Source organism: Ranitomeya variabilis, chromosome 4 (genome assembly GCF_051348905.1).
Source record: "Ranitomeya variabilis isolate aRanVar5 chromosome 4, aRanVar5.hap1, whole genome shotgun sequence".
In the NCBI taxonomy this organism is placed as follows: Eukaryota; Metazoa; Chordata; class Amphibia; order Anura; family Dendrobatidae; genus Ranitomeya; species Ranitomeya variabilis.
Window position 1 is genome coordinate 606,484,448 of NC_135235.1, and position 21,433 is coordinate 606,505,880.

At 42.1% G+C, this 21,433-nt stretch overlaps 1 non-coding gene and 3 pseudogenes across 1 annotated transcript; all 4 read right to left on the reverse strand.

Moving 5' to 3' along the window:
• Positions 1–679: 679 nt before the first annotated feature.
• LOC143770706 (U2 spliceosomal RNA) lies at positions 680–883 on the reverse strand (annotated as a pseudogene).
• A 2,598-nt stretch (positions 884–3,481) lies between these two features.
• LOC143770677 (U2 spliceosomal RNA) lies at positions 3,482–3,667 on the reverse strand. The gene has a single exon (XR_013214696.1). It is a non-coding gene; the product is annotated as a U2 spliceosomal RNA (small nuclear RNA).
• A 6,645-nt stretch (positions 3,668–10,312) lies between these two features.
• LOC143771272 (U2 spliceosomal RNA) lies at positions 10,313–10,513 on the reverse strand (annotated as a pseudogene).
• Positions 10,514–17,363: 6,850 nt separating this feature from the next.
• Positions 17,364–17,569, reverse strand: LOC143770674 (U2 spliceosomal RNA; annotated as a pseudogene).
• Positions 17,570–21,433: the final 3,864 nt, after the last annotated feature.

The following is a 21,433-nucleotide window of genomic DNA, read 5'->3' on the forward strand; positions in this document are numbered from 1 at the left end:
CCCTCCAGCCAGCCCCATTGTGACAGCACATGAATGTTCCGTGCTAAGATTCTATCTACTGCAGGCAGCGCACCTGGTTGGTGAAAAGCATTAGAATGCTCACACACACAGGTGTAGATGGACAAGGCAAGCCCATTCAAGATCAGCACAGGCACCATTTTTGCTTATTTTTTTCTTTTAAAAATGCATATAATACAACGCGTTGAAAAGCCGGTGGTCCACAAGAGGGAGACAATGTTTCAAAAAAGAATTCCTGCGGTCAGAAATGCAGTATGTATGGCAGAACTACTCATTGGATACTTCAATTTAAATAGCAAGTGCTGACAGACAGCAGGGGCCTAGTTTGGTAGCCGACACAGTATATTTGCAACACTGTAAGAAAGGCCTAATAGAGGCCTATATCTTAACACACCTGTTGCAGCAACCAGTAAAGACAAATTGATTGATTGATTGATTGATTGATTGCATATTGAATGCAATGCAATGTTTGACAGACATAGGTGAAAGCAAGGCCAGGCAAGGCGCAGAAAATGTTGCAATTGGCCAGGAGAAATCAAACAAAATGCTACACTTGGCCTGAGAAAAGTGCTTCTTTGACCCTGAAATCAATTCACATAAAGGGTTAAAAGACAACTTGCGCTGATTTCAATTCAATCTGTTTTTAGAAACTGGATCAGAGAAGGAGTGCACTGGTCCCGGAGATACTGCAATAACGGGTCAATGCGTGGAGTGGACAGAGCAAGCTCTTCTTCCATCTCCCTGTTCCATTAATCCATTTAATATATGGTCCCCAAATAGGGGACGTATCAGATATTAAACTGATAAGAACAGATTTTTTTTTCTTTTTGCACTCAGATTCATAATGCTTAAGATTAAGAACTATGATCCAAAATATTAAGTCCAAGAAACTCAATATTAGACCCTAGAATCCATCATCGTGCATCAAAATAATTATTATTTATCCTGCAATAAGCATACCACCCATAACACCATATACACCCAACCAATTCAGCAGCTTCTCTTCCAAGAAACTACCAGTCCATTTTTTCTTTACTATTTCTGCCAACCATGGCGGAACTTTATATGTCTCTATAAATCTCCTGTTGTCACGTGCCAAATGATTCCACACCTTTATACGCAACACTTTTAGATCGTCTATTTTCTTCAGCTCTTCAACCACTTTAATCAATCTCTGCTGACAAATAGCCTCCTCATTTTCTGTTTCTTTCTCATAATCCATATAGACAATTGTTCTCAACTCCTCTCTAGGTATCATATCTCTTGGCAAAGGGTTAGCTTTCCCATATCTCAACCTATTTTCATACTCCACTAAGTCCTTCTTCCGCTCTTCTTCCTTTTTCCTTTCAAGTTCTTCTTTTTTTGCCATTTCTTCTTTTTCCTTCTTTCCCTGCAAAGACTCCTCGTCCATTTTCTCAATAGAAACCTCAACACTTTCAGAATTGTCTTCCACAATTTTTTTCTTTTTCACCGCAGTGTCTTTAGCCCGAAGATCCACACCAGGACTCCCAGCTTTACTATTCTTTCTCTTACCCTTTTTCCTCTCTGGACAATGTTCATATATATGATCATCTTTTCCACACAGGTTACATAATTTCTTATTCTTACAACCTTCTTGTGTATGACCTCTCTTCTCACATCTGGAACACCATAATAAAGAACATTCATCTTTACAGTGACCGTACTGCTTGCAATTCCTGCAAAAATCAGGCATTCCTGAAAAAAACATATCACCGTTCACAAAACCAATCTTAAACCGACTAGGTGGAAGGATCATCTCTCCATCTGGCCTTACTCTGATCTTCACCACAAACTTCCATTTTGTTGTCCAAAATCCATAATCATTAAAAATCTTCCCCACTGCGGATACTTCATCAAAAAAACGAGACAAAAAATAAAGAATCTCCTCCTCTGGTACCATGGGACTGTACATCCTTATAATTACCAGTCTCTCCCTTCTGGGAAAGTGTGGCACTATCCTCACACCCTCCAAAATAGGATCACCTTTTACCAGGTCCACTCTTCTCCAAAAATCAGAGTATTTATCTTCAGAACAAAAAAAAACATCAAAAAAACCTCGCTTTGGAAACTCCAGCATAGACAGGACATCCTCCTTCTGCACACCTAAAAGGCCAAAAAAAATTTTCTCCACCAAAAAAGATAATCCAATTCCTCTCTTTCCTGGATCTTCAAACAAAAAACGGACACCATTCTTCACCCTTGCATAGGGCGGCACATCATACGACCTCTGCTCTTCCATCTTCTCCTCCAAGAACTCCAGCAAAACCTCACCCACAGGAAAAAATTGCAGGTAGGTTGATCGCTCCTCGTTGCCCAGGGACTAAGCCAACTCCCCAATAGCAGCAGGGGGGTGAAGCCACACTGTTACATGCAACGATCCCCCCAGGCCAAGGAGTCGGGTAGCCTGGGCACCTCAGGCCAGACCAAGTGCAGCAACAATCAAGCCACTACACTTGATCTTAGCCAAAAGGCCGAGAAGCGATCCTGAACCCGCTGTGCCCCGTGGGCCGCACCAAGGCCTACCACCAATACCCATTGTGGAGACAGAGCAAAAGATTGCCGCAGGGAGGACATTTTCAGAAACTCTGGAGGCCTTCTCAATGACAGTTCTGCTGTCAATGACAGTTCTGCTGTGTATGTGTGTCTGTGTGTGAGAGACGGAGAGTGAGTGTGTGTGTCTGTCTGTCTGTCTGTGTGTGAGTGTTTGTTCAAGCTGTGCACGACGCGTTTTGAATCTGCATAACTCCGCCTACTTTGACCACACCCTCCAGCCAGCCCCATTGTGACAGCACATGAATGTTCCGTGCTAAGATTCTATCTACTGCAGGCAGCGCACCTGGTTGGTGAAAAGTATTAGAATGCTCACACACACAGGTGTAGATGGACAAGGCAAGCCCATTCAAGATCAGCACAGGCACCATTTTTGCTTATTTTTTTCTTTTAAAAATGCATATAATACAACGCGTTGAAAAGCCGGTGGTCCACAAGAGGGAGACAATGTTTCAAAAAAGAATTCCTGCGGTCAGAAATGCAGTATGTATGGCAGAACTACTCATTGGATACTTCAATTTAAATAGCAAGTGCTGACAGACAGCAGGGGCCTAGTTTGGTAGCCGACACAGTATATTTGCAACACTGTAAGAAAGGCCTAATAGAGGCCTATATCTTAACACACCTGTTGCAGCAACCAGTAAAGACAAATTGATTGATTGATTGATTGATTGATTGCATATTGAATGCAATGCAATGTTTGACAGACATAGGTGAAAGCAAGGCCAGGCAAGGCACAGAAAATGTTGCAATTGGCCAGGAGAAATCAAACAAAATGCTACACTTGGCCTGAGAAAAGTGCTTCTTTGACCCTGAAATCAATTCACATAAAGGGTTAAAAGACAACTTGCGCTGATTTCAATTCAATCTGTTTTTAGAAACTGGATCAGAGAAGGAGTGCACTGGTCCCGGAGATACTGCAATAACGGGTCAATGCGTGGAGTGGACAGAGCAAGCTCTTCTTCCATCTCCCTGTTCCAAAAATCCATTTAATATATGGTCCCCAAATAGGGGACGTATCAGATATTAAACTGATAGGAACAGATTTTTTTATTGTGAAGCATCTTTCCAAGGCTCTGAAAAATGTGACCGAAGTCACACAAAAACAGAGCACAAGGCGAGGATTCATGTGGACCCTTCCCGGAGGAGAGGGTCCCCAATAAATCATCCCCGTCCCTCCAAGCCAGAAGGCCCAGCGAGGGTCAGGGATCTTCGATGCTCTCCCTAGCCGAAGCCGGGGGAGAGCCATTGTCGTGCTCCCAGCGCCCAACCAGACTGCCACTCTGGTGGAGCTAGGAGCCCTGTTTCGTGTTGGTTTCTCAGCCCAAAGCTGACCGGACCTTCGACCGGGTTTGTAAAAATTTCCCATTCTGGCCAGAAGGCCAGGAATAGGAGGGGTTGCTAAAGAAAGTATGAAAGGCTAGGTGCGGCGTGCTACGGAATCTAAGACTTCCCCGGGTTCCACTCCAAGCAAGCTCAGACTCCCACCAGGGTCACCACTCCTGGGGCACATTGCACCATAAGCCCTCACACTTACTCAGCCCAATGACTTCGATCCTGGGGGCCATGCTTTCCACCAGATGACTATACGAGCCACCTGGCGTACTAGCAAGTGCACTATCCCAGTGTGTATTAATGTATCAATTTACTAGGGTGGTGGGGTCAGGCCACCTTTTCAAAAGATTTTTTTTTTTTTTTTTAAAACCACTCAGGTTTATTTTGGAGCAGACAGTAGACAAAACTTAGTCAGTCATAACATAGACTGTCGCTCATTAAAACATCATCGTGGTTATTTTATTCGTGAATATATCAGAAAAAAACACAAAAAGTACATTCCATACAAAAGGACCAAAGAAAACACCATCAAAGACTCTACCAAAATAACCCCAAAAAGTTGCCTCACTGAAACTTAACCAAGTCATGCCACTTAAGGTATTTCCACACTCCTTCTGAATCTATACCTCCAGCACCACCACCTTTAGTATCCCATAAGTAAATTACATATAGCCTTGCCAACACTAACCTAATACAATCATTAACTGACATATCTTTCCTTTTGAACACCCACAAATTTCTAGCATCCCACAAACTCTCCTGCACACATGCCATGATAAGCCACATCATCCTTTCCAAAACTCGACGACTAGCACCAAACCCAAACATTGCAACTCTCCAATTCATAAATTTCACTCCTGCAATCCCTTTGCAGAGTCCACCCACTCCTTTCCATACATCATACGCAAAATTACAATCCCACATAAGATGTCTCACTGTTTCATTCGCACCACACCCATCTCTTGGACACACAGCAGATCTTATAAGATCTCTCTTTTTCTGGACATCTCTAACCGGCAGAATATTGTGCAAACCCATCCAGACTACATCCCGCTGTCTATTGGACACACCCTGGAAACTTAACTTTTTCCACACCTTTGCCACTTCCATAGCACGCAGTCCCACTATATCACATTCACACTCATTCACACTCATTCGCTCCATCACTTTCTTAACCACTCTAAAATCCTTCATTGCAACCGCTAGCAAATCATTTTTCCTGATAAATTTTTCAATCAAAACGTACCATTCAGGACACTTAAACGCAACAGGAACATTCCTATCTCGCTTTACCCATTTCAACCCGTACAACATCCATCCTGCCAAATACTTACACATAAACGCACCTTTATTATTTTTCCCAATCAAAACCACTGTAGCTTTGATATAATGCAGCATTAAAAAAAACTCAATATTTGGGAACCTTAGTCCCCCATACTTATATTGCTTAAACAAAAACTCCCTTTTTAACTTTTCCATTCTACTACCCCAGAAAAACACAAAAATAAGTCTCTCCACTTGTTTAATTTTCCTGTAAGGCAATGGAAAAACACAGGAAACATAAAGTAAAATAGGGAGAATAACAGACTTAATAATAAGCACCTTTCCTGTCAAAGACAAAGTGCGCAGTTTCCAAAAATTCATTTTCCTCACTATCCGCTCTCCACACTCATCCCAACTCTCATATCCCTTCAAATCATCATTAAAAAGAACCCCTAGCACTTTAATTGGACCCTCCACAGCAGCCACTCCTTCCATTCTAACCCCACTATCACCAAAGCATTTAAACATACTTTTATTCCAGTTCACACGAAACGCAGAAGCACCACAAAAAAAATCTAACAACAATTTTGCCCGCCCCATAAAAGCAACACTCTCACTCACCACCACTATATCATCCATATATCCTAAAACTTTCAAAGTCATCCCACCACTCCCTGGCACTAACAATCCACGAACCACTTTCTCATTCCGAATCATACATAGTAAAGGCTCAATCACACATACAAACAACACCGGTGACATGGGGCAACCTTGCCTCACACCTGACTTAATACTTACCTTCCCACTCAAAAAACCATTCACCAAAAAACTACTCACCACCCCACCATATAACCCACTCACAGCATTCACAAACGTCACTGGAAAACCCATTCTGCGTAACACATCCAACATAAACACATGTGACACACGGTCAAATGCTTTTTCAAAATCCACCGCCATCACCATACACTTTTGCTTTCTCACTTTGCAATCCCACAACACATCCCTCAAAAGACATAGATTGTCCGTTATGCTTCTCCCTGGCACAGCACATACTTGGTCCATACCAACCACTTTCCTAATAACCTCACGCATCCGATTAGCCAAAATTTTACTGAACACCTTGTAATCGGCGTTCAGAAGAGTAATAGGTCTCCAGTTACTCAAACATTTTTTATCACCCTTCTTGAAAATTAAGACCACTACCCCATCCTTCATTGACTCTGCCAACACTCCATTCTCCCACATATACTGACAAACTTCCACCAAATCCATACCCATCACATCCCACATTTTGACATATAACTCCACAGACAAACCATCTTTCCCAGGTGTCACATTCTTTTTTGCACTAAACACAGCTTTCTTAACTTCATCCACAATCATATCCTCACACAAAACATCACAATCATCAACATCCACTCTGCTATCCAAAGCATTAAGCACATCCTCTTTCAATCTTTCATCAACCCTTTTCTCACCAAACAACGTAGCGTAGAACGTCATCACTTCCTCCATCACTTTCTCACCACTAACACAAACACCAGTCCCATCTAAAATCTCATCCATTCCTTCTCTCTTACCACATACTTTTTTGAAAAAATATCTAGAACATTTCTCATCTTTATCCAGATGGACCACTTTTGACCTGAAAATAATTTCCTTACCTTTTTTCTCCAAGGCCTTTTTCAGATCCTCTTTAGCACTTCTTAACAGATCATCCACATTCACACCACACATTCTCATTTTCTCCAACCAGTCAACTCTCTTCATCAAATCTTTATACTGGTTCCTTAAAATGGCAGCTTTTTTATAGCCCCACCTGCGAAAAAATTTTCTCAACTCAAACTTCATCCAATCCCACCACACCAACACATTTCTAAAGTTATTTTTACGTGACCTACACCAATTATATTTTTTCTGAAAATCACTCACCACTCTCTCATCATCGAGCAAACTAACATTTAGCTTCCACACACCTCTCCCATACATACGCCTTAAATTCACCATAAAATCTCCTTTCAGACACTCATGGTCCGAAAACGGAACGGGAAACTGAGAAAAATTAACACAAATCATATTTTTAGAAAAAAACATTCTGTCTATTCTAGACGTTATCCCACCCCTATCTGCTTTATAGGTTGGTGGTGCCGGTTTCCCCAAAACCACCTCTGCAGCATCCAGGAGAGAAAAATCAGAAATAATATTAAACAATCCTTTACCTGAAGTATCAACTTTCCCTTCAGTTGAGCAATTAAAATCTCCTGTTAATATCACAGGGATTCTACCAGGCAATTCCAAACATAATTTTTCTAATAAACTTAACCTTTCTTCCCTCCCTGTAGAAGCATAAACATTTATAATTTTAACTCTCAATCCCATCCCACACACCACCGCTGAAATACAACGACCCACCTCCACCACTTTATAACTTTCAAAACTAAAATTCTGACTACCTAATAATATCCCCACCCCATCATTTTTGTTCCCTCTAGAACCAGACCAAACGTGTTGACCATATGGCCAATCACTGCCACAAAGGGCCTCCTCAATACCACACTCCTGTAAACACAAAATGTCAACAGACAGATTATGCAAAAAGTCCAAGACTGAGGCTCTTCTGACTCTTGATTTTAAGAGCCTGACATTTAGGGAGACAACTCCCACGGTGGATTCAGAAGACACCTTTTAAATTGGCACTCAGTCCCCAAAGAAAAAAACATCACTCTTCATCCTTCTTCTCCTCCCAAAGAGCTGTCACTTGAGTGGGATATTTCAACATCTTCCTCCAGGTAAGGTACTGACACAGGAGAGGTAAGACCCGTAGGATACTCCCTCTCACTTACAGGACTCTGTACAATAACAGAAGTACATGCTGACAAACGAGCTCTCTTATGCTGAGAAGCGTCTGATTCGACAGATTCTTCAGAGGACCTCACTACTGCTTCAGTGAAGTCCCCTTGTCCTCCAGCTTTCTCTTCCTCCATTATCTCTCCGCCACCACCCCAGCTACTAATCGGGCCACCTGGAGTTTGCAGATCGGCGTCACCCTCTCCACAAACAATCTCAAGAAAACCATCCTGGTAAGAAGAGACATCCATTTCAGCAGCAAGCATGTCGTCCAATTCTAAAGATGCAGCCAAGGCTTTTTCAGCCCGAGACACCACTGGGCTCACATCCACACATTGACCACTTGCTTTCTCTTGAACCGTGAGAGAGGCTTCAGATACCACATCTCTGGCTTCAGGTGCACCAGTCAACACCTCTGAAAAAAGCCTCGCCCTGTTTTCATTCATGCGGCTAGGGCAAGCCTTGAAAGCATGTCCTTTTACCCCACAGCCATTGCAGACAATAGGGTTTGTGCAGTCCTTAGCAAAATGGCCACATTGATTACACTTTGAGCACCTAGACATAGCAGTGCAGGTCTCTTGCAAATGGCCATACTTCTTACATTTCCTGCAAAACACTGGAGAATCTGGAAAAAAGAGGATACCCCTATCTCTTCCGATAGAGAAGCTTAGGGGAGGGAGATGGACTCCTCCTGCCTCTGATGGACTTTCCCCAAACCTGACAAAATATTTATGCTTGCCAGTCCATAAGTTCTCACTGTTCATAACTTTATGACTGTATTGCACATAGTCACAATGCTTTCTGAGAAAGGCAGCAATATCATACTCAGGCACAAAGGGGTTGTACATAAAGACAACCAGGGGAACATCACCTTTAGTATATAGGACTGTAAAGGTCAAACCATCCAGACTTGGGTTCTTAACCTGCTCTCCCAGCTTCTTAAACATATTGCAGCAGGCATTCCTGGAATTAAGGACCAAAACATATCTTCCTACCTTGGCAGAGTCTTGCAGGCAAATGATGCTTTCTCTTGTTACCTCCAAAGTCTTGAAAATAACTTCATGCACCATATAGGAAAGGCTATAGCGTTCTCTCACGGCAGCATCCACGTCAATGCGGAAAGCATTGCGAACCCGATTATCCTCGGTTCCGGCATAGCGTATAGTAACGCCCATGGTGATCGCCTCCTCGTTCCTCCTCGCTATTCCCCTAAAGCAGCAACCGGCTTAAGCCAAATAAATGGCGATGCCGGAAGGCCAAGGAACAGCACTCAAGGACCCTTAGCAAGACACATGATCTTAGCCAAAAGGCCGAGAAGCGATCCTGAACCCGCTGTGCCCCGTGGGCCGCACCAAGGCCTACCACCAATACCCATTGTGGAGACAGAGCAAAAGATTGCCGCAGGGAGGACATTTTCAGAAACTCTGGAGGCCTTCTCAATGACAGTTCTGCTGTCAATGACAGTTCTGCTGTGTATGTGTGTCTGTGTGTGAGAGACGGAGAGTGAGTGTCTGTCTGTCTGTCTGTCTGTGTGTGAGTGTTTGTTCAAGCTGTGCACGACGCGTTTTGAATCTGCATAACTCCGCCTACTTTGACCACACCCTCCAGCCAGCCCCATTGTGACAGCACATGAATGTTCCGTGCTAAGATTCTATCTACTGCAGGCAGCGCACCTGGTTGGTGAAAAGCATTAGAATGCTCACACACACAGGTGTAGATGGACAAGACAAGCCTATTCAAGATCAGCACAGGCACCATTTTTACTTATTTTTTTCTTTTAAAAATGCATATAATACAACGCATTGAAAAGCCGGTGGTCCACAAGAGGGAGACAATGTTTCAAAAAAGAATTCCTGCGGTCAGAAATGCAGTATGTATGGCAGAACTACTCATTGGATACTTCAATTTAAATAGCAAGTGCTGACAGACCGCAGGGGCCTAGTTTGGTAGCCGACACAGTATATTTGCAACACTGTAAGAAAGGCCTAATAGAGGCCTATATCTTAACACACCTGTTGCAGCAACCAGTAAAGACAAATTGATTGATTGATTGATTGATTGCATATTGAATGCAATGCAATGTTTGACAGACATAGGTGAAAGCAAGGCCAGGCAAGGCACAGAAAATGTTGCAATTGGCCAGGAGAAATCAAACAAAATGCTACACTTGGCCTGAGAAAAGTGCTTCTTTGACCCTGAAATCAATTCACATAAAGGGTTAAAAGACAACTTGCGCTGATTTCAATTCAATCTGTTTTTAGAAACTGGATCAGAGAAGGAGTGCACTGGTCCCGGAGATACTGCAATAACGGGTCAATGCGTGGAGTGGACAGAGCAAGCTCTTCTTCCATCTCCCTGTTCCAAAAATCCATTTAATATATGGTCCCCAAATAGGGGACGTATCAGATATTAAACTGATAAGAACAGATAAGGTTTCAACAAAATTTTATTTAGTCATAAGACATAGAACAAGAAAAATTGAAACCTTTTGTGCAAAAGAAACATAAAAAATTACAATAATAAAATACAACAACATGAAACAACTTAATATAAAACAGTATTCCACATATAAAAACACCATCTACGATTCGCTTCTTTCTTCCCCACATCTTTAACATCCTTTAAAAAATAAATAAACATTTCACTAAAAGCCAATTTAATACAATCATTAACAGAAATAAAATCACGGTTAAAAAGTAGAATGTTTCTCACTTTCCAGATTGCATTTTTGGCACAGTTTATTATACACCAGCATATTTTGAACTGGTGTGTAGTGGGGCAATTAAAAAGTCCATATAAAACATACTCATAGCTAAAATCTTTAAGACCACAAACCCATTTTAAAAGTATCCCAAATCTCCCCCAAAGTTCTTGTGCAAAACAGCAGTTCCAAAAAAGGTGTAAAACAGTCTCATCCTCTCGGCAAGAGTCTCTTGGGCACTTTGCCCGCGCCGCCAGGCCTCTCCTATGCTGGAAGTCTCTGGTTGGGAGGCACTGGTGGGCAGCCATCCATGCAAGGTCTTTGTGAATGTTGGAAAAAAATCAAGACAAAATGAATGGGGTTTATAAAAGGCCAGTGTTGAACATAGAATCCCCTTAAAACTTAGCTTTTAATGATGACATATATAAAACCCTAACCCAAAAAAAAAAAAACAAACCTTGGTTAAATAACCACGATAAGATACCACCAATAGGTAACCTGTTGAGGTACTACAATAAAACCTACTGCTCACCTCTGCCTAGCTGTGGAGGTTGGCACCCTAAGATACGATTATTTGGCGCCCCCACTCAGACGTAGGCTGTCCCTCACTTCCCTAACGAATCCCTACCATTAAAGGTGGGAAAACAAAATAGTGGAGGGCAGTGGTGAAAAGATAGTGCAAAAAATAACCCCAACATACAATAGCAAACACCCCCACTTAGGATGGTAATAACAATAGAAATGCAGCACTTCGCTCAATAGCGACCCATGTCATATTAAATAATTGAGTCCAACGATAAACATCTCAGTTCTTTGTCCGTCCTGGATACAGCCAATAGTATAAACAGACAATAGACACCGGAATGGTAGACCAAGATATGATACTAAGAGAGACAAAAGATCACTTAGCGTGTGCTGACGTCACCCCGACGCGTTTCCCCGTTTGCACGGTTCATCAGGAGGAAATGATGTGGTGGCCGATATTGCCTCATGCCATGAAGATGGATAGCATGAATGTTGTGAATGTTGGCCAAGAATTTTCCGAAGACGTTCCTCCACACACGCTTGGATCTACTCCATGAGAAGTTGCTCACAGGGGACACTCCTTCTTCTCTTCTCAGATGAACCATCAATTTTCTTCTGTCCAGAAGGAGATCGGCATCCAAGTCCTTTAATTTATGAGTCCTTATCACCTTTTCTAAAACAATAAAATGCTTGGGCGGGCATAATAAAATGGGTGCTGATAAACATGGTCTGAACCATTTTTTAAAAATAAAACCACAAGTATATTTTAAAAACAGACTAAAAGTAGAATTAGTGTTAAAAACTTTAAAACAAAAACAAAAGAAATGTACATACAAATACAGATGCAAGTCAGGGACATCTTTTCCTCCATTTTGTTGTTTTTTATACATCTCCGTTCGCCTCAGCTTTTCCATTTTTGATCCCCAAATGAACATAAAGATACATCGAGTTAGTTTTTTTAGCATCAACTCAGAAGGAGGATATACCATGGCAATATAAAGCATCATTGGCAACAAAACAGATTTAATGATTAAAATTTTTCCCTCAATTGACAAGCTTCTCAAATTCCAGAAGGAGAGTTTTTTCACTATTTTATGCTGCACCTCCTCCCAGCTCACGTGTCCTTCATTTTTAGCGTCAAATACAATTCCCAAGATTTTAACATTGTCGTGCTTCAATTTTACTGCTGGTAGGTCATTTGTATTCCAGGAACCCAAAATCAAACATTCAGTTTTATTAAAATTCATTTTAAAACCTGAAGCCTGACTAAAAAAATTGGTGCACATTACCACTCTCCGGAGTGAAGCAGGATCTGTACAGATGGCAGTAACATCATCCATGTAGGCAAATACTTTGACTTGGGCCCCTCCTCCACCCGGAATAGGAACCCCTCGGACCACTTTGTCTCTCCGGATCATACACAGCAGGGGTTCCATAGCACAAATAAAAAGAATTGGGGATAATGGACACCCCTGCTTCACTCCGGATTCCAACGGGATAAAATCTGTTAAAAAACCATTGACAGAAATTTGAGAAAACACATTATTATATAAAATCATAATACGAGATAAAAACATGTCGGGGATCGCCATTTGCTTTAAAACTTTAAAAAGATACTCATGCGAGACCCTGTCAAACGCCTTTTCAAAGTCCAGCGCCAACAGGGCCAGGCTCTGACTTCTATCCCTAGAGTACCATATTACATCTCTAATCACATTTAAAATCTCAGCAATATTCCTCCCTGGTACTCCACATACTTGTTCGGGTTGTATCAGTTTATTAATAACAGTTTTAAAACGACAAGCAATAATTTTGGCTAAAACTTTATAATCCATGTTGAGGAGGGTGATAGGCCTCCAATTCCTGAGGTCATCGCGAGCGCCCTTTTTCTTATAAATTAAGGACACTATCCCCCTCCTCCATGACTTCGGCAGCTCTGAACACATAAAAACCTCTTTAAAAAGTGCTAAAAGATCCTCCTTTAAAACATCCCAAAAAGTCAAATAAAATTCAACAGGTAGACCATCTGCTCCTGGGGCTTTCCCTTTTGAAAAACTTTTAAAAACACTGAAAAGTTCTTCCATGCTGACATCATCTATTAAAAACCCCTGGTCTACAGAACTTAACTTAAAATCCAGGATATTAAGAGCATCTTGTAAAAACACATTATTTACACTTTTTTTACTAAAAAGGTCTCTATAAAAATTAAAAGCCACCTTCTTCATACCTTCCACAGTTGTTTCTCCATCAAGACAGGTGATCGTCTCCTTTTTCTCCATCACTTTTTTAAAAAAGAAACGTGTACACTTCTCACCTTCTTCTAAATGTTTCACTTTGGAATTAAAAATTATTTCTTTACCTTTTTGATCTAGGCACAATTGTATTTCAGTTTTTAGGCTTGCAATATCATCTTCCACCTCTAGTCCTATCTCTTTAAATTTATGGAGAGTTTGCAGTCTCATATTTAAATTTACATAAATCTGCTTTTTCAGCCGCGCCTTCCTCTTTCCAGCCCTGATAAAAAAAAAACCTTATTTTATCTTTGATCACTTCCCACCAGGATAGGATTTTAATATATGGAGGCCTTAGCTGTCTCCATTCCTGGTAGGCGTTACAGAAGTCTGACCTCACCTGAGGGTCTTCCAGCAAATGGACTCCCAGGCGCCATAAACCTCTATTTATCCTCAGCTCTCCTTGATACTCTATCTTTAAGCTTAAAATTTTATGATCAGAGAATAAATTAGGCATTAAAACAAATTGTACAGGGCTAAAATCCTCAGATAAAAACATAAAATCGATCCTGGAAGCCACTCCCCGACCGGACCATGTAAATCCTGGGTCCGTCGGCGAAAGCGACCTCCAGGCATCGCATAACTTAAAATCAGTCTGCAAGCTATTTAGTAAAAAACACGACTTATCTATCTTACGGATTGGGTCACCCCCTCCTCGGCGCTCATTCACATTCAGGCAATTAAAATCCCCGGCTATTAAGAGAGGAGATGACCCTACACAGAAAACCGGTAAAATTTCAAACAATCGTATATGCTCCTGTTTATCTGGTGGAGCGTACACATTAATGACACGGAAATTAAAATTATTAAAACACAAATGTACTAGGATAGCTCTGCCAGGTACAATCTCAGTAACAGAGGAAATGATGATGTTATTACCTCGGCAGAGCAGACCCACACCAGCAGACTTGTTCTCGTTTGAGCCCGACCATACAGAGGGCCCTAGTTTCCAGTCCTTTTTTATCTCGTTATACCGGATTCCATGCTGCAGACCACACTCTTGTAAAAAACATATGTCAAAGTCTAATGTTTCAAAAAAATCAAAAAGAGCAGCCCTGCGGACAGGGCTCTTTAGAGATCTCACATTAAGTGAGAGACACCTCATGGATGGCATTTATGTCATGGGAGAGGAGAGCTATCCTCAATGGTTTCCATGAACTCATCAATCACTTCTGGCAGTGAAGGAAGAGAGTCAATGTTCTGGGGATCCGAGGAACCAGGTAATGGATACCCAGAAGAGTCCGTGTTCAGCCACATGTCTCCGCTGGGAAAACACACATCCGGAGACTCTGGATTGGCCTCCAGAAGAGTATCCCCCCGCAGCTTCTTTCCAGACGGCTCAGGCAGCTCACTCGTGCAGTCGTCCTCTGTGATAGCTACATGGCCTCTTACTTCCTGGGGGACCTCCAGATCTGACACGATGACCGTATCCACACCATCACCTGTAGGAGAAAAAACTGTGGTCTGCTGGCTCGAGTCCCTGGGAAAGACTGGGGTCTTCGCCACAGTGCCCCCCACCGCCAACATAGTGGGGGCGCTCTGCTCCAACACACCAGCCTCATTCGAGACCTTCGACACAAGGGTTACCTCCCCAACGGGAGAGTCCCCCTGCTCCAGTCTCTGGGTGGTCCGCCCTCCGCCCTTTTTCCGGGACTTCGACACAGGAGGGCCTCCCTGAGGGCCACCACACTCCTGCTCCGTCCCCACCTTCTCCTCTGCGCCCTTGGCCTTCTCAGCCGCCTCCCCTGCTGTAGGAACAGTGGGACTTGGCTCAGGCCTTACTCCGGTCTCCGGGATATTCAGCACAGCATGGACCGGGACAATAGCTGGTTCCTGCCTTGGCACGGGTCTCTCAGCCGCCTCTGCATACGTACGGACTTTGGTCCTATGTGGGCATCCTCGGAACATATGTCCATCCTCCCCGCATAGGTTACAAGCCTTCTTTTGAGGGCAATCCTTCATTAAGTGTCCGAGTTGGCCACAATTATTGCAGCGGAATGCCCTTCTTTCCACACAATTACCTTGGGTATGCCCCATCTTGCCACAGTTCCTGCAATACATAGGCATACCTGTGTAGAATAAGTAGCCACGGCTCTTCCCAATGGTGATGGTAGAGGAGGGATGCTCTGTTCCTCCAAAGCCCTCAGGATTTTTCTTCAGCCGCACCAGGAATTTCCGCTTGCCACACCAGAAACCAACGGCGTTTTTAACATTCCCTTGAAAGGTTACTTCATCGCAATAGCGACGCAAACAGGTTAAAATGTCCAATACTTCAACAAAAGGATTTGGAAAGAAAACAATCATTTGTACCTCCTCTTGGACGAAAAGCAGGGAGAAGACCAGGCCCTCCAGTTCATCAGCACAGATGTTGTCATTCACCTTTTGGACCAACTGCTGACAACAACCATGGCTCCTAAAGGTAATAGTATAAGTACCTTTCTGCTCATTGTCCTGAAAACAGAAGATGTCCTCTCTGCCGAACTCCAGGATCCCAAGAAGGATGGTGTTGCAAACGTAGCGGATTTCTTTCTCCTTCCTGTATCTCTCCAAGACCTCGATACGGACCGTGTTCCTCATCCGGGGTTCTCCCGATGCAAAGGTAAGTGCAGCCGGCATCCTTCCGAAAAAGAACTCCAGCTGTAAACACACAAAAAAAGGCTAGCGCCCTTTTAAGGCGATCGCAACTCGTTGCTCCGGACTAATCCTCTCTCCCTATAGCAGCAGGGGGGTGAAGCCCCTCCGAAGAGGAGCGATCCCCCCAGGCCGAGAGAGAGGGTACCGAAAGCACCCGACCTGACTACAATCTCTCAGTTAGACTGATTGATCGCAGCCATGAGGCCGAGAAGCGATCCTGAACCCGCTGTGCCCCGTGGGCCGCACCAAGGCCTACCACCAATACCCATTGTGGAGACAGAGCAAAAGATTGCCGCAGGGAGGACATTTTCAGAAACTCTGGAGGCCTTCTCAATGACAGTTCTGCTGTCAATGACAGTTCTGCTGTGTATGTGTGTCTGTGTGTGAGAGACAGACAGAGAGTGTGTGTGTCTGTCTGTCTGTCTGTCTGTGTGTGTTTGTTCAAGCTGTGCACGACGCGTTTTGAATCTGCATAACTCCGCCTACTTTGACCACACCCTCCAGCCAGCCCCATTGTGACAGCACATGAATGTTCAGTGCTAAGATTCTATCTACTGCAGGCAGCGCACCTGGTTGGTGAAAAGCATTAGAATGCTCACACACACAGGTGTAGATGGACAAGACAAGCCTATTCAAGATCAGCACAGGCACCATTTTTACTTATTTTTTTCTTTTAAAAATGCATAGAATACAACGCATTGAAAAGCCGGTGGTCCACAAGAGGGAGACAATGTTTCAAAAAAGAATTCCTGCGGTCAGAAATGCAGTATGTATGGCAGAACTACTCATTGGATACTTCAATTTAAATAGCAAGGGCTGACAGACAGCAGGGGCCTAGTTTGGTAGCCGACACAGTATATTTGCAACACTGTAAGAAAGGCCTAATAGAGGCCTATATCTTAACACACCTGTTGCAGCAACCAGTAAAGACAAATTGATTGATTGATTGATTGATTGATTGCATATTGAATGCAATGCAATGTTTGACAGACATAGGTGAAAGCAAGGCCAGGCAAGGCACAGAAACTGTTGCAATTGGCCAGGAGAAATCAAACAAAATGCTACACTTGGCCTGAGAAAAGTGCTTCTTTGACCCTGAAATCAATTCACATAAAGGGTTAAAAGACAACTTGCGCTGATTTCAATTCAATCTGTTTTTAGAAACTGGATCAGAGAAGGAGTGCACTGGTCCCGGAGATACTGCAATAACGGGTCAATGCGTGGAGTGGACAGAGCAAGCTCTTCTTCCATCTCCCTGTTCCAAAAATCCATTTAATATATGGTCCCCAAATAGGGGACGTATCAGATATTAAACTGATAAGAACAGATTTTTTTTTTTTTTTTTTTCTTTTTTCCCATCAGTCAATTTACTCTATAAGATCAGCTTGTCTTATCACTTGTATAAAAGTTATTTCTAGAGTAAACTTCATCATCTGGGCATGTACCTTTATTTGCATACATATATGCATATACAGTACACCTATTATACCATCATATACATTTCATACTAAAACATTCCATACAGAGAAGTGCCATACCTGCTCCGCTTTATCCTCACCTAGTCTCTTCTTGTCATATAAATACACAATAAAAAGCCTAGATAAAAGAAGCTTGACAGCATCATTTGGCAATACATCAGTTTTTTTAAAAACTAATAGATTCCACACATCCCATATTACTTCCTTTAAAATTGTTAGGAAAACCCACACCACTCTTGCATTTTGTTGTCTGTCAAAATCCTGCCCGGTAAGAATAACCTCATAAGTCAGTTCATTAAACCCCAACAATTTCATCATAAAACCTCTTAATATTTTTAAAACCTGACACATATACCCGCAAGACCAAAATAAATGAGGTAAATCTTCAATCCCTTTGCATCCCTCCCTTGGGCACCCCTCAGCAATCTTCATCCCTCTTCTCTGTAAAAAGGCCTTTGTTGGCAAAGCTCCGTGTATAGCCAACCATACAATGTCCAATTGTCTTCCTGTTACCCCTGGGATTTTAAACAGCTTCCATATAGTAGCCGATTGAGCTGTATTCAGAAACGGGACCTCACATTGCACTTCCCCCTGCCTAAAGTGCTTTACCATTTTCTTTTTGTCAGGTAGTCCCAAACTATTAAAACCTCTTGATTCATAGAACAACTTGACTACAACGTAAAAAGATGGTATCACATGAGATCTAGGTCGATTTAAAGTTAAAGTGCACCATTCCCATTTAGCCATCATTCCACCTGCCAGATAAAACATTAAATCCGCTACCCTTCCACCCCCTTTAAATGCTCTAAACGTTAACAATAAATAGTGCAAGCTCAAAAAAAACTCCAAATTTGGAAAGTCATAGCCCCCCAACTCATGTCTGCTCATTACTACTACTCTCCTAATCCTTTCCATCTTTGATGCCCAAAAAAAACCAAAAATTTTCCTTGTCATTCTTTTGAGCCACAGTTTCCCAGGTGGAAAAATAGTACAAAAATATAAAAATAAAGGTAACAACACAGACTTAATTATTAACACCTTACCTTTTAAAGATAAATTACGTAGCTTCCAAAAAGAGAGCTTCTTCTCAATTTTACTTTCCAAGTTTTCAAAATTCTGTTTTCCTTTTAAATCTTCCTCAAAAACTGTTCCCAACACTTCAATATGTTCCCTCTGTATAACTCCATCCACTTTAACTGGAACTTTCTTCCCAAAATTGCACAATTGACATTTGCCCCAATTGACAGACATACCCGCCACTGCACAAAAGATCCTCAAATGTAAGTTTGCTCTATTTAAATCAGCCTGAGACCCTCCAATTAAAACCACATCGTCCATATAGCCCAGGGACTTAACCCTTTGACCACCACTCCCCGGAATAAAACACCCACCCACATGTTTGTCTTTTTGCAAACTCAATAAAAAAGGTTCCATGACGCATATAAATAAAATGGGTGACAAAGGGCACCCCTGCCTTACCCCCGACCTTACTGCAATTGAGGAACTTATATTGCCATTAACAATTATCTGACTGCTAACGTTAGTGTACAAACATTTTATAAGCCCTAAGAATTTTTCAGGTATTCCCATTTTAGCTAATACCATAAACATAAACCGATGGGACACCTTATCAAATGCTTTTTCTAAATCTATAGATTCTAAAAGCAAGGGAAAATTTGCAGACTTTGCATAAAATATCATATCACGTAAAAGCAATAAGTTATCCGTCATTCTTCGTCCTGGGACCGCACAAGTCTGATATTCACCCACCATATAATGAATCACTTTGTTAATTCTGCTAGCCAAAATCCTGGAAAAAATCTTGTAATCGCAGTTTAATAGTGTGATAGGCCTCCAGTTCTTAACCTCCCTCCTATCTCCTTTTTTATAAATCAGAGTAACCACCCCTTTCCTCATAGAATCAGACAAAACCCCAGTATTAAAAATATAACCCATCACTTTCATAAAATGTTCCTTTAAAATTGGCCAATATAAAGAATAAAATTCCACTGGAAGTCCGTCACAACCAGGGGTCTTTCCCCTGTCCATACTATCCACCACCCGCTTCACCTCCTCCTCCGTAACATCCATTTCCAAAAACCCCACCTCCTCCTCAGGAATATTATTTTTTAAAACATCAACATACTCTTTGATTTCCTTATCCGTGGCAGCTCCATCTGCTCCAAACAAATCCCCATAAAATCTACTGATTTCACTAACCATATCCTCCCCAAATTTCTCCCCGTCAGAGGCCAGGACTGAAGTAAAAATCCCTTTTGCATTAAAATTTTTCTTAAAAAAGTACCTTGAGCATTGTTCATTTTCCTCTAAATGCAGCACTTTAGACTGATACAAAATCCTTTTCCCACGTTCCTCCAGTCCCGTCTTAATTTCCATCTTAACATTATTCAGATCCGTCTCAACATCTACTCCCACACTTCTGAATTTATTCAAAGTCTCCAGCCTTTTTACCAATAATGCATCTCTTTCCCTCTTTTGCATAGCCCTCTGACACCCCACCCTCCTAAAAAAACATGCTATCCTTTCTTTAACCCAATCCCACCATATTGCTACATTACTAAAATCCTCCTGCTTGTTCACACAGGAGTTAAAAAGAGTCTTAAATTCCTGCAACACAGATTCTTCTTGCAACAAAACGGTGTTCAATTTCCACATTCCCCTGCCAAAGGCAATAGATTCTGAGACACATACTTCAGCGCACACCATTCTATAGTCAGAAAACACATTTGCCAAGTGACGGCATCTGCTAATTTTAACCCCTTCAGATACTAATATAAAATCAATTCTAGACTTACAAAGACCACTCTCAGCCACATATGTAAATTTATCTTTAGCGTCCACCAACAACCCTGCATCCTGGTAGCGCACATCTTGTATAATATTATTTAGAACATTAGAAGTGGCATCCAATTTAATCTCCCCCCCACTTTCACGATCCAAAACATTGCGTATGCAATTAAAATCACCCGCTATTATTGTAAAAATACGCCCTGGCATATATAATTTTAAGTTCTCCATAAAACTTACACGGGCTTGTTTCTCCGCTGGAGCATACACATTAAAAATTCGACTCCTCTTCCCTAAAAACTCAAATTCTAAGATAATAAAACGCCCAGGAACAATAACCTTAAAATCATACACATTAATACTGCTACTTTTTAATAAAATCCCAACACCTTCATTCTTATTACTGCACGCAGGGGACCAAAAACACTTACCATGGCTCCATTCACTCTCATGGGGTGTGCTCTTCAGTGCACACTCCTGAAGACAAAAAATATCCGCATGGATTCCTTGCAAATAATCAAAAACAGTAGCTCTTCTAATCTCTGAGCAAATACTCCTAACATTAATAGAAGCAACAGTTAAACTCATGATAAAAAGGAAAAAAAACAACACAATTCTCCTATCCATCATGACCATTTTGAAGACTACTACTTATAGCCACTAACCTTGATAAAACTATCCACCCGATCACTCTCCAAAAATTCTATTGCAGGCGAACCCTGGGATCCATCCTCCCCAGCGCTCCCTGAAAACTCCAACTCGCCCTCCCCAGACAGTACACTATAACGGTTCTCAGTCTCCAAACATAACCGCTTAGAGTCCGAGCCCCCCGGCACTGCCTCCATATATGAGCTTGTCACCTGCCTCTGGGCCGGTGTTAAATCATCATCATCTGAACACCTGCTTATAGGGCTCACCACCTCAGCCTCCAACTCCTCAACCACAGTATTTATCATATC